The sequence below is a fragment of the Rhinopithecus roxellana genome, chromosome 1, assembly GCF_007565055.1.
Source record: "Rhinopithecus roxellana isolate Shanxi Qingling chromosome 1, ASM756505v1, whole genome shotgun sequence".
In the NCBI taxonomy this organism is placed as follows: Eukaryota; Metazoa; Chordata; class Mammalia; order Primates; family Cercopithecidae; genus Rhinopithecus; species Rhinopithecus roxellana.
The window spans coordinates 106,872,510-106,886,315 of record NC_044549.1 but is presented as its reverse complement, the minus strand read 5'-3'; the positions used below and the strand labels follow the sequence as shown (position 1 = coordinate 106,886,315).

At 37.1% G+C, this 13,806-nt stretch overlaps 1 long non-coding RNA gene across 1 annotated transcript in view; it reads right to left on the bottom strand.

Annotated features, from left to right (window-relative positions):
* LOC104657101 overlaps positions 1 to 12,602 on the bottom strand; it is a 32,629-nt gene extending 20,027 nt beyond the window's left edge. The window contains exon 1 of the long non-coding RNA XR_747230.2: positions 12,465 to 12,602. This is a non-coding gene — a long non-coding RNA (uncharacterized LOC104657101). The remainder of the gene's footprint in view (positions 1 to 12,464) is intronic.
* Positions 12,603 to 13,806: the final 1,204 nt, after the last annotated feature.

Below are 13,806 nucleotides of genomic sequence, written 5' to 3'. Positions count from 1 at the left end.
AAAAAATTTTTTTTAATTTGAAAAATTTTTACCTCAGTTCTGAAAGGACTGTCTCCTGCAAGCATTCCCACTTCTGAGTGCTTCCTACTTTAGAAGAACAAAAGTTCCAGCTGTCAGTATCCTTAGAGCACACCACTCTCTCTGCCTCCAATAGACCCAAATTCTCACAGAAACAAAACAGAGACATGGGATAAGACAATGAATTCTCGCTTTGCCTCACTGCCAGACTTGTATACAATCCTCTCTGATGTCTTCTAGATCTTAGGCAGTTTGAACACTTTCTTTATTGTATATATTTAAGATGTACAGCATGATGTTTTGATATACACATATATGATAAAGTGATTACTATAGTCAAGTGAACTAACACATCCATCCTCTCACATACTCACTTTTGTGTGTGTGGTAAAAGTACCAAAAAATCTCTCTTAGCAAATTTCCAGTATGTAATATTTTTAGCTGTCTTCCTCATGTTATTCATTAGATCTCTAGATTAATTCATCCTATATAACTGCAACTTTGTCCCCTTTAGCCTACATCTGCCCATTTCCCCCATCCTCCCACTCCAATCGCCATTATACTCTCCATTTCTATTTATTCAGTGTTTTAAAAGATTTCATATATAAGTGAGATCATGCAGTATTTTTCTTCCTGTGGTCTGGTTTACTTCATTTAGCATAATGTCCTCTCCATTCATCCATGTTGTCTCAAATGACAGAATCTTTTTTAAGGCTGAATAGTATTCCATCATACTATATATATCACAGTTTATCCATTCATCGGTTGACAGATGCTTTGGTTGTTTCCATGTCTTGTCTATTGTGAGTAACTGCCTCAATCAACATGAAAGTGCAGCTATCTTTATGAGGTGGTGATTTCATTTCCTTTGGGTATATGCCCGGAAGGGAGATTGCCAGGTCATGCGGTAGTTTCGTAGTTTTTCTTTTGATTTCCTTAGAAACCTCCATACTTGCTGCATCCATCTACATTCCCACCAACAGTGTACAAACATTCCTCTTTCTCCACACCCTTGCCAACACTTGTTATCCATTATCTTTTTGAGAAAAGCCTGGACAAAGTTTTGTTTTATGGCAGAGTCTGTATTAAGTATTACTATTCTTAGATTCACAGTCATATACATTTTTCAATGTTTACTCATTGAATCAACATAGAAATTTAAACCATGTTGGGGGAAGCTTAGTAATTTTTTCTTCACGTTTTTATTTTTCTCAAATGTCTTGAACACAAACTGTATATTTGCTAAATAATGCTTTGTGGTCCTGAGTCAAATATTATTAAAACTTGATATGTTGGGAACTCCAAGCCAAGAGGAGGAAATACTTCTAGACCTCTCCATAAGTTGGTATGTCTTGAAATGAAATAAAAAATGTAAATAAAAACTTATTTGAGGTCTGTATGGAATAGATGATTTTCTTTGGAAAATAATCATTCAGACAATTACTTATAAAGAAATCTCTTCAATGTCATCTTTGCTAGTAACTACTGGGCTATTTCCATTCCCACCAATATTAACATACCATGGCATACAATTCCATAGAGTCAAAAAAATTCAAAAGTCCCCAAATAAAAGAACTTGAAAGTCAAGGCCGGGTGCGGTGGCTCACGCCTGTAATCCCAGCACTTTGGGAAGCCAAGGCGGGTGGATCACGAGGTCAGGAGATCAAGACTATCCTGGCTAACACGGCGAAACTCTGTCTCTACTAAAAATACAAAAAATTAGCCCAACGTGGTGGTGGTGGGCACCTGTAGTCCCAGTTACTCGGGAGGCTGAGGCAGGAGAAAGGCATGAACCCAGGAGGTGGAGGTTGCAGTGAGCCGAGATCGCGCCACTGCACTCCAGCCTAGGTGACAGAGTGAGACTCCATCTCAACAAAAAAAAAAAAAAAAAAAAAAAAAAAAAAAAAAAAAGAACTTGAAAGTCAAAAGGGGGGACCAATTCTTACAGAATATTTTGATAATAAATGTAATTCCAGACACACAGACTCTTTAGGGACTTAAAGTCCTAAATCCCTAAGATTATAAATGAGAAAATTACAACCTGAGATATTATACCAATTGTCTAAAGTTTTTAGTGGAAAGAACCACTTACTTATTTCAACAAACATTTATTGAACATCTACTCCATAGCTGGCAAAAGAAGACATTTTGGAATAAAGAAATGCAAGACACAGTTCCTGCCCCCACCTCCAGTTGTTCACAGTCCACTGGGGACTAGGGACTAGTGAGCAGAGACACAGAGTGATAGGCTCTTTGATAGAGGCAGTCACAAGTTGAGGCCTCAAACTCACAGATCAAGAAACCAGAACAAACTTTCTGGAAGAGGTTGGTCCTGAGCTGAGTCTTGATGAAGGTGAAGGAGCTGCTTAGGAAAGAAAGAGATCAAGAGAAAAGGGCCTGGCTTTTTAGGTCTTCCCGCATTCACATTAGTCTAGTCCACTCTTAAAATGTTTTGGTTTTGAGTTTGGTTTTGCCCGTGAATTATTGTATCTCTAGGTCAGAACATAGTGCTAAAGGAGTGAAAGCCACACCAGCCACCTTAAAATGTCTCACACTAACCACAAGGGGGAGTAGGTTAAAGATGGCTGAATTCAGGTAAATCACTCATCACCATCACTAAAGCCCACCAGCAGGTAGCCTAGTGTTGCAGGACATGGGCCGAACCTCCCTATAAAGGCAGCTTTGCTTACTGAGTTATTCATTTTATCAATCTGTGTGCTTTTCAACAATCACTCTAACTTGTAGGCAGAAAATAAGAAATATTCCATAAAAATATGTAAAACAAATTTATTAATTCAAGTATTTATTGAGTTCCTATTATTTGCCGTATAGATATTACAATAATATTCTAATCATACATTTAAGCCTTTGTAAAGCGGTTTGGGGATTTAATTTTTTCCCCATTTACTCATTTGTTGCTCTAAGCCTGAATTTGGAGGTGTTCAAAGACTAGAAAGATAGGCATAGACAAGAATATATCAATATATAGAGGATGGGAGAAGGAGGGAGAGGGAACGGTTTGAAAGTATTTTCAGAACAGGCTGCATAAGTGACTGTAAAGTTTTCAAAAGTGGGGCTTGTGGATGTCTTAAATTTGTGTGTAGTGCCACAGTTTGTAAAGTTGGAGAACGATGGTCAGAACTCATCATTTATTCATTCATGGTAGCTGTGGGTTCTTACCTCTCCTCTAGGCTCTAAATAATTGGCTATCTTTGGGATCTCTGAAAGAAAGATCACATTTCTGATCAAAATTTGGGATCCATGGTCTGCCACATATAAGTGTTTTTATAAGGAAAATGGGATAAACATTTAAAAGTAGGATTGTCACTTTTTTGTCCCAAGTGTTAAAGATGTCAAAATAAGAACATCTTGGTGAGTCCTCTGGTGAGATATCTCTCTCTCTCTCTCTCTCTCTCTCTCTCTCTCTCTCTCCCCCCCCCCCCCCCCCGCCCTCTCTCTTTTTCCCTCCTGGCTCCCAGGACTAAGAAAAGGATAGATCAAAGGAACAGTAAATACAGCCTATGCCTGGAAGACTTAATATTTTAGCTCTTTGTTGGGGATGGAATCTGGAGGCAATTGCAATAGAGTAAAAAGAAAAATGATCTAGGAGTCAAGACACAGGTAAAATTCTGGCTTTGCTGCTAAATATCTGGATGTGTTGGGCAAGTCATTTAGTCAACCTAGGCCTCAATTTCTCTGTCTGTTGGAAATAATGATGACTGAAATTTTATTAAACATGTATTACGAATCTATCAACAGTTCTTAGAGGCTTATTTGGAGGTGGATGAATAGATCAGTGATTTTCAAACTTAACTTTTGTGCAAGGGAATCCTTTCATAAAATGAAGTCTTATATGGCTCCCTAATACATAGCACAGATAAAAGTAGTATACCTATTTCATAAGTTACCATGTATAGCATTTCCTCATGAGACATTTGAAGATTATCATGATCTGTGATTTCCACCGTGTCAAGCTTTGATCTGTAACATATTTGAGTAGTAAACATTTTTTAACTTAGTTTTTCAAATAATAAAATAAATGTAATGAAATGTGTGTAGATCCCTAGAACACAGTTTAAAAGCCACTGAATGAGTTTATCTTTCAGGTCTCTTCTGAATCTGATGTTCTCCCCAACTGAGCCTGGCTCAGATGGCAAAAACTCCTGCCAAGAACACATACACACCAGTCACTTTTCTCCCCCGTGAAGGAAGATGCCTCTTTTATTTCCCAGCAGAATCAATGCATAATATTAAAAACATGTCAGTGTGACTAGTTCTAATTTAGTCTCTCCTTCAACAAGTTTTGGGGCCAAAGGTATTGCTACATCTGTGACAGTCGTAACAGCTTTGGGATTCTACTTGGACTCACAGTGTGTACATCTGAATATTCCCAGAAGTATCTAGTCAAGCTCAATAAAACTTTGAATGTCAGCAGACCTGAAATCCAGTATATAAGAAACCTGAACTAATATTACATAGTGAATTTCAACAATGCTGCTTGGATGGTAAGAGAGGTTCTCATCAGTCTTTACCTGTGTGACCCTGGCCACTTTTCATTTGGGACCTAGTTTCTTGAACTAGAGATCAACATTATTTCCTTTCCAGCTGAAGTATTCTTTATTCTCTAGTTAGTTAGCATCCTTCTGTGATCAGCTGTACTGCCTGTATCTCCACCACTTCTCATTTATCAGCTGGGCTGTTTTCATGGACATACATTCTGTACAGATTTTCCACTGTGTAATTCTGGTGATTCTACATATGAATTAAATGTTTTATGTTTGCACTTAAAAGTGGAATTGCATGATATGAGATGAATGGTAAAATTTGCATTTTAATTTTTACACTCAGAACAACATTAAATAGCAAATAAAAGATATAAAATATTTATGCATAAATTTAACAAAATATCTGTAAGATTTCATGTGTATATGAAGAAAACTACAAAACTCTAATGAAAGAAATCAAAGTAGATCACAAATAAATGAAGAGATATTCCATGTTCATGGATAAGAAGACTCAATGTTGTTAAAATATCAGTTCTTCCCAAGTTGATCTACAGATTCAATGCAATTTCAATAAAGTAGCCCAGAAAGTTACTTTGTGGTGAACAACAAACTGATTCTGAAGTTTGCATTGGGAGGCAAAAGACCCAGAATAACCAACAAAATATTGAAGAAGAACAAAGTCAGAGGACTGACACTATACTTCCTCAAGAGTTACTACAAACCACAGTAATCAAGACAATGTGGTATTGGTGAAAGAACAGACAAATAGAGCAGAGGAACAGAATAGAGAATCTGGAAAAAGACCCACACAGTATTGTCAACTGATCTTTGACAAAGCAAAGTTAATTCACTGGGGAAAGGATAGTATTTTCAATAAATGATACTGGAAAAATTAGACATCCACATGCAAAAAATGAATATAGAATCTAACCGTATACTACACAAAAATTAACTTAGAATGAATCACAAACCTAAATGGAAAACTATAAAACTTCTAGAAGAAAACATTGATGTTAGATTCCATTACAATAAAAAATTTCTGCTCTGTGAAAAACTTCATTAAGATGATGAAAAGATGAGGCACAGGCAGAAAAAATATTTGCAAAGGACATATCTGAGAAAGGACTGTTACCCAGGATATACAAAGAACTCTTAAAACTCAACATTAAAAAACAAACAATCCAATTAGAAAGAGAGTAAAAGATCTGAACAGACACCTCTGCAAAGAAGATATACAGATGGCAAGTAAGCATATAAAAAAAGTTCCACGTCATATGCTATTACAAATTTGCAGATTAAAACAAAAATGAGATATCACCACATACCTATTAGAATGGCTAAAATCAAAATGAGTTAAAAACTTATGCCCACACACAAAAGAACTGCACATGAATGTTTATAGCAAATTTATTCATAGTTGTCAAAAATTGGAAGTAACCGAGAAGTCTTTTGGTAGATGAATGAATAAACTGTGGCATATCCATACAATGAAATTCAGCAATAAAAATAAGCTATCAAGCCATAAAAAATCATGGAAGAGAAAGCTTAAATGCATATTGCTAATTAAAAGAAGCTAGTCTGAAAAAGCTACATATTATATAATTCCAACTATATGACATCTGAAAAGGCAAAGGAGACAATGGAAAGATCAGTGGTTTCCAGGGACTGGGGGAAATAGTGGGGAAAGGATGCAGAAGCAAAGCACAAGGAATCTTTTTTGTTTTTTTCAACTTTTTTTTTTGAGTCAGAGTCTCACTCTGTCACCCAGGCTGCAGTGCAGTGGTGCAACCTTAACTTACTGCAACCTCCACCTCCTGGGCTCAAGTGATCCTCCCAACTCAGCCTCAGTAGTAGCTGGGACTACCGGTGCACCCACCAGGCCCAGCTAAGTTTTTTGTAATTTTTTGTAGAGACAGGGTTTCGCCAGTGTTATGTAGGCTGGTCTCAAACTCCTGGACTCAAGTGATCCACCTTTTCAACCTCCCAAAGTGCCAGGATTACAGGCGTGAGCCACCACGCCCAGCTCCAACTTTTATTTTAGACTCAGGAGGTACATGTGCAAGTTTGTTCCCTGATTATATTGTATGAAGCTGGGGTTGGGGGTACAAATGATCCTGTCACACAGATACAGAATAGTACCCAACTGTTAGTTTTTCAACCCCTCCTCAACTCTCTAATAGTCTCCAGTGTCTATTGTTGCCACCTTTATGTCCGTGAGTTCTCAATGTTTAGCTCCCACTTATAAGTGAGAATATGTGGTGTTTGGTTTTCTGTTCCTGCATTAATTTGCTTAGGATAATGGCCTCCAGCTCCATCCATGTTGCTGCAAATAACACAATTTTGTTCCTTTTTTTTTTTTTTTTTTTTTTTTTTTGAGACAGAGTCACGCTCTTGTCACCCAAGGTGGAGTGCAATGGCGCGATCTCGGCTCACTGCAACCTCTGCCTCCCAGGTTCAAGTGATTGTCCTGCCTCAGTCTCCTGAGTAGCTGGGATTACAGGCACCTGCCACCATGCCAAGCTAATTTTTTTGTTTGTTTGTTTCTTTGTTTGTTTGTTTAGTTGAGATGGGGTTTCACCATGTTGGCCAGGCGATTTTGTTCTATTTTATGACTGTGTAGTATTCCATGGTATATATGTACCACATTTCCTTTATCCAACCCTTCGCTGATGGGTACTTAGATTGGTTCTATGTCTTTGCTATTGTAAATAGTGCTGCAGTGAACATGCAAGTACAAGTGTCCCTTTGGTAGAACGATTTGTCTTCTTTTGGATATATACCCAGTAATGGGATTACTAAATCTAATGGTAGTTCTGTTATAAGTTCTTTGAGAAATCTCCAAACTGCTTTCCACAGTGTCTGAACTAATTTACATTCCCCCCGAAGTTTATAAGCATTCCCTTTCTCCACAATCTCACCAACATCTGTTGTTTTTTGACATTTTAGTAATAGTTATTCCCACTGGTATGAGATGATATCTCATTGTGGTTTTGATTTGCATTTCTCTGATGATTAGTGATGAGAAGCATTTTTTCATGTTTGTTGGTGACTTGTATGTCATCTTTTGACAAGTGTTTGTTCATGTCTTTTGCCCATTTTTAATGGAGTTGTTTTTTGCTTGTTCAACTCTTTAAGTTCCTTATAGAATCCAGATATTAGATCTTTGTTGAATGCATTGTGTGTGAATATTTTCTCTTATTCTGCAGGTTGTCTATTTACTCTGTTGATAGTTTCTTTTACTGTACAGAAGCCCTTTAGTTTAACCAGGTCCTACTTGTCAATTTTTATTTTTCTTGCAATTGCTTTTGAGGATGTAGTCATAAAAACTTTCCCAAAGCTATGTCCAGAATGGTGTTTCCAAGGTTTTCTTCTAGGATTTTTACAGTTTAAGGTCTTACAATTAAATCTTTAATTCATCTTGAGTTAATTTTGTATATGGTGAAAGATAGGGATCCAGTTTCATTTTTTTGCATATGATTAGCCAGCTATCAAAGGATATTTTTGATCAGTGAAACTATTTTGTATGATACTGTAATGGTAGATATATGACATTATGCATTTTTCAAAACATGTAGAACTATACACATTAAGAGTGAATTCTAATATAAACTATGGATTTTAGTCAGTAATTATGTGTCAATATTGGTTTGTCAAGTATAACAAATGTACCACACTAATGCAAGATGTTAATAATAGTGGAAACCTGGAGGGAGTAATATGAGAACTCCACTTTCCATTTTCTTCTTTTTTCTTCTTTTTTTTTGTAAATCTGAAAAGTCTAGTAATTAAATACAATATCACCATCACAAGCTGAGAGAGAGCATGAAAGAGAATAAAAAGCTTTTTTTAAGCTTTAACAGCACTTTTTTTTTTTTTCTTTACTTTCTGAACAAAGGGTTCCACATTTTCATTTTGCTGTGGGGCTAGAAAATTATGTAGCCCTGTTTATCACTTTGTATAAATAATAGCTAATGTTTATTTAGCACATATTATGCAACAGGTATTATGGTAAGTACTTTCACTTATTACTTCATTTAAAACTCACAACCGTGTGATATTTTATATATTTTATAATGATTTCTTTTACATATTTTATAATGATATAATTAACCCCATGATAATATTTTCATGCCTATTTACAAATGGGGAAATCAAGGTTTAGAGAAGTTGAGTGTGTTGATCGAAGTCACTTAGCTGGTAGGAGAAAGGGTCAGATTTGAACCCAACCATCTGATTCCCAGCTCCTAACCACCAGCTATAACCACCACCATGTTAGATTTCAAGCTGTCTGAGGTACTTCTTTAGCTATGCTACTGACCACTAAATATAAACCTCACTGATTACAATGCTCAGGCATGTGCCCAAAGGGTAGCCCTGCGATTTTAATCATCCTGGGTGTAATGTGAAATATTCCCAGCCAGCAGATACTTTTAACAAAACCCCTCAAGTTCTTTGGATGATGCAAGCGGCATAAATGCACAAGAGTCATACGAACATTATGAACTATACTTCTTTAGAGACTTATAAATTATGAAGAATTAATTTTCTCTTAAAAATATGCACTATGTATGTATGCTTTTATAAAGCAGACCTGGGTAATCAATTTTGAACTGAGAAGGCACACACTAGATTTGAACATCAACAGCAAAAAATCAAAATTAATCCTCTTAAGCTTCTTTGGCTAAGTTCTTTGCCATACTTGTTCCTGCTTTCTTTCTGACTTGCTCAGCACATAGCTATGGGGTTAAGCAAAGGAGACCTTTTCATCTGTGCGGGTTATGTGGCACAGTTGTCTGTACAAAGTTTAGGGCTCTCTGCCAATCCCATAGGCCTCAGCTCTGCAGCGCAGATGTATGCCTCAACTTACCAGATAAACTAGGCTCCAGTCTCTCTCACATTAACAATTGATCTTAAAAGGAGTCTGAAGGAACGTGTCTGCCAAAGCTGGCTCTGTACTTCTGACTGAAAATCACATCTAACTGAGTGGTTGAGTTTCGTGGAGGGACTCAGGTCTTGGGAGGTTTGAAGTACAGTAGGGGGTTTTAGTCCTGCTGTGATGAAGCTAGCTAGTTCAAGCATCTCTTCTTCTTTGGCGCATGGTGGAAGCATGAGGGATATGTTATGATAAAAATCCCAATTATGCCTTCCACCATCTGTTAATAGCATGTGCTTGTGTACACGTTGCCAGGAAATATCGAGAACAAAGGAACGAGAGGCCCTCATTCCAGAGACATGGCTCTCAGCTCCCACTGAGGTTCACTGATTTGGTTACAGATGTGTCGATGTCCTCAGCACCCAGCCCCACATAACATGGAAGTCCACAGTCCTGGGCAAAGCTAGACTCATCCAGGTCTGTTTGGGAAGAGGGATCCAGTGGAATGCAACATTGATGTTTTTCTTATAATGTCTCAAAAATACAATTAAAATGGAGATAACCCAACTAGCTCCAACGTCATATGTGTACATGAGACTGACTTACAAAGTCGTTTAAAAAATACAGATCTCCTTGAAAAAAGGCACACATGGCATGCATTAAATCAAGTTTTATAAAAAGATTAAAGTTTAAACTTTAATTACATTGTAAATATGTGAGTTGAAACCATTGTACTTACATCAGGGGATTTTTTTTCCTTCAAGATGAGTGAGAATAACTACAATAGACATGAAACTATTGTAGAAATAAGCAACAACTTTGAATAGATAATTGGAACCCACAGATAAAGTAATATGCATTAAATCATATTAAGGTTTATAAAAAGATTAAAGTTTAAACTTTAATTACATTGTAAATATGTGAGTTGGAACCATTGTACTTTATCACATCAGGGGATTTTTTTTCTTCAAGATGAGTGAGAATAACTACAATAGACATGAAACTATTGTAGAAATAAGCAACAACTTTGTATAGATAATTGGAACCCACGGATAAAGTAATATACTGAGCCATTAGTTTCTACCTCTTTCTAACTACATTAGTGTCAGAGTTAACAACTAATAAAAACTCTACTAGGCTGGGTGCTGTGGCTCACACCTGTAATCCTAGCACTTTGGGAAACCAAGGTGGGTGGACAACTTGAGCTCATGAGCTCGAGACCAGCCTGAGTAAAATGATGAGTAAAATGATGAGTAAAATGATGAAAAATACAAAAATTAACTGGGCTTGGTGGTATGCGCCAGTAGTCCCAGCTACTTGGGGTGCTGAGGCAGGAGGATCGCTTGAGGTCGAGGGGGTTGAGGCTACAGTGAGCAGGGATCATCCCACTGCACTCCAGCCTGGGTGACAAAATGCAACCCCATCTCAAAAAAAAAAAAAATTCTACTGTATTTTTAAGATCTTTTTTATAATGTGATCCTAGAAAATAATCTGGACCTTAAGAGATGTGTTTAAAACATTACTAAACAAAATTTATTCAGTTTCAGAGTAATCTTCTAATGAAGATTCCTGATTTTTTCATTATAACACATAATCAGGGATCTTATCATATAGACTACATTCAGAAATTCCTTGGTAGAAGTTAGAAATTTGTCTGTGAGAAGCAAGGGTTCTTCATCTACATATAAAATAAAACAAACGTGGAGCCATATTTTTGTCCCCAAACATCCCTTTGATACTACCATTGAGGTTTTACAATTAGGACAGTTTTCTTCCAGCACCCTCACTAAACAACACCCCTCTACTCTCATCTTGCACAATTCCCTTCCTTCCTCTCCAGCAAACATTCCTCTACTTTCCTTTGCCAGGTGAGTCTCATGCTGCCGCACACCCACCCTGAGAGCCGACTGCCTTTAAGAGGAAGTTCACTTAGAATATCTTGATTAAAATGAAATTTGTGCATTGTTTTCTAGTGTGGCCTGCACACACTAGAGATGAAACAATTGATGCTCAAAAAGTGAAATGACTATGACATGGCTTCTTTATGTAGCTGCTAGGGATACAGTTTCTGATCCCTGTTTTAGTATTCCCTTTTCCTGCCTCTATTAGTCTTTTGCTTCTCTACTCATTCCCTCTGTGACCCTAGCCCAACTCCTAGCTCCAATTCAATCATAATGGTTTCTCCTCAATCCTTTTCTCACAGGACTGAATGAGTTAAGAAGAGAAAGTCCTCCTCTTCCAACCCCTCTTCCTGTAAACCCTCCCTCTGTCATTCCTGTACACAAAATTTAAAAAGGTTAATACTTAGGTACATTATTTTGAATGGTTTTCAATTAAGAAAGCAATGCTTATAGAAATACTTGAAAGATATAATGCATGAAACAACAGTTACCTATAAATCTACAACCCAAAGATAACCACTGTGAAGACATTGATGCATTTTCTTTCTTATAATTTTGTACATATAGCTATATGTTTTAGCATTTTGGGGACTATATTGGAGCTATACTTTTGCTTCCAGATTTGTTTCTCATGTCACTAAAAATTATTGAAAAGCATAAATGTAATGAATGCGTTATAGTTTATCACACACTCTAAAGAATTTTGGACTACTGGCTAATCATTTTTAATTGATTCTGTCTCAGTGGTGTGCTGGCAAACTGGCTCTCTTAAAAAAGAGCCCTGACTTATTGTATTTGCCAGATTCCATGGTGTAAATGCTTCTATCATGGCAAAGTTCAACAATCTGCTCACAAAAATTCCTAAAAATGTAATCAGTTACTGTAAGCTGGTATGTCCCAGTCCCAACAAACCACTGGCTATCAAATATTATAAAGGTGACATATTTTGGCTCTCAAGCAGCCTACACCTAAGTAGGGCCCTTGATAAACAAGGAAATGACCTTTAAACCCATAGTTGCCTCCATTTTCACCATACTGTATTTCATCTAGCTGTGTTCCTAGTTGACAGCCTTCACTTCAGAGTGACCCATCTCTAGTAACGACCTTGAGAGTGTATGATAATGGCAGACAACTTGGAATATGCTTAGTTTTCTTCACATTCCTTACCCTGGTTGTTCAAAACCACTTTCCATAGTCTTGTGCTTCCTGCCTTTCATTGCTATTCAATCCTAACAGTTTCCAGATGTTTAACTTCCATTCAGTTACAGTTACATATGGTTTGAACAGGGAAGAGGACAGTTAATCTGAAATGAAAAACCAAAGTAAAACACTAATGTGTAACTAACTTTGCGGGTAGGCAGGATGAGCTTTCACGCCATCTCTTCACTGACAGCTGACAACTTGCTCCTTAAAGGAAAGTCCTAGAACTGTGATATAAAGATCAAACAAATAGCTTTTCTGAAGGTTTTGTTACCTAGAATGGGATTCTGTAGGCCACCACCTTCAGAATAAATGTGTCAAATTTTAATTTACAATATTTCATCCATCATCACATTATAATAACCCTTGGTCTTCTTAGCTAAGTAAAAAGTTAAGTAAAATTTTCAGATTCCATCTAAATTATATCTCTTGTTTCCCCACAAAGCTTAGTGCAGTGCTTACCTGTGGTGACAATTGTCAGTACACTTTTTTTTTGAGTTAATGAAGACTGACATGGGCATAAAATGTATTGCAATAGAGTAAAGGCTGAATATTATGGGGCTACTGTATCACAAATAAAGCTTAGGAATTGAAAGGACCTGGGTTGAAATCCCAGCTCCTTATTTGCCAGCTGTGTGAACTTCAGTGCGTTATTTAATCTTTCTGAGCTTCCATTTCCTCATCCAAATATCTGCATAACAACATCTTCCTTTGTAGGATGGTTGTAAGGTGTTTCAGTTATTTCTTGCTATGTAACAAACTACTCAAAACGTAATGCCTTAAAACAGTCATTTATTTTGCTTTTGCTATTGTTGATCAGGAATTTGGGAAGGGCTCAGCTGGGTAATTTGTCTCTGTTCCACGTGGCATCAGTTAAATTGGCTGGAGGCGGAAGGTTTGAGATGCATGGCGTATTTATATACTTACATATATTAGCTCCTTGATGCTTCCTGGCCTCTCCCTCTTATCCTCTGAGGCTGAGGGTTGGCAGACTTTTCCTGTAAAGGTCCAGATAGTAAATATTTTAGGCTTCAAGGGTCACATGATGTCTGTCACAGCTATTCAACTCTGCCATTGTAGCATGAAAGCAGCCACAGACAATAAGTAAATAAATAAGTGTGATAGTTTCAATAACATTTTATTTAAGTTTCATATACTTATTACATATCACAGACTGTTGTTATTCTTTTGGCTGCCCCTCCCTGCCATTCTTAGCTAGAAAGAATGTGATGAGCCAGATTTGGCCTACGGGCTATAGTTTGATGACCCTACTCTTGGGCCTTTCCATACAGCTTGGGTTTCTCATGAC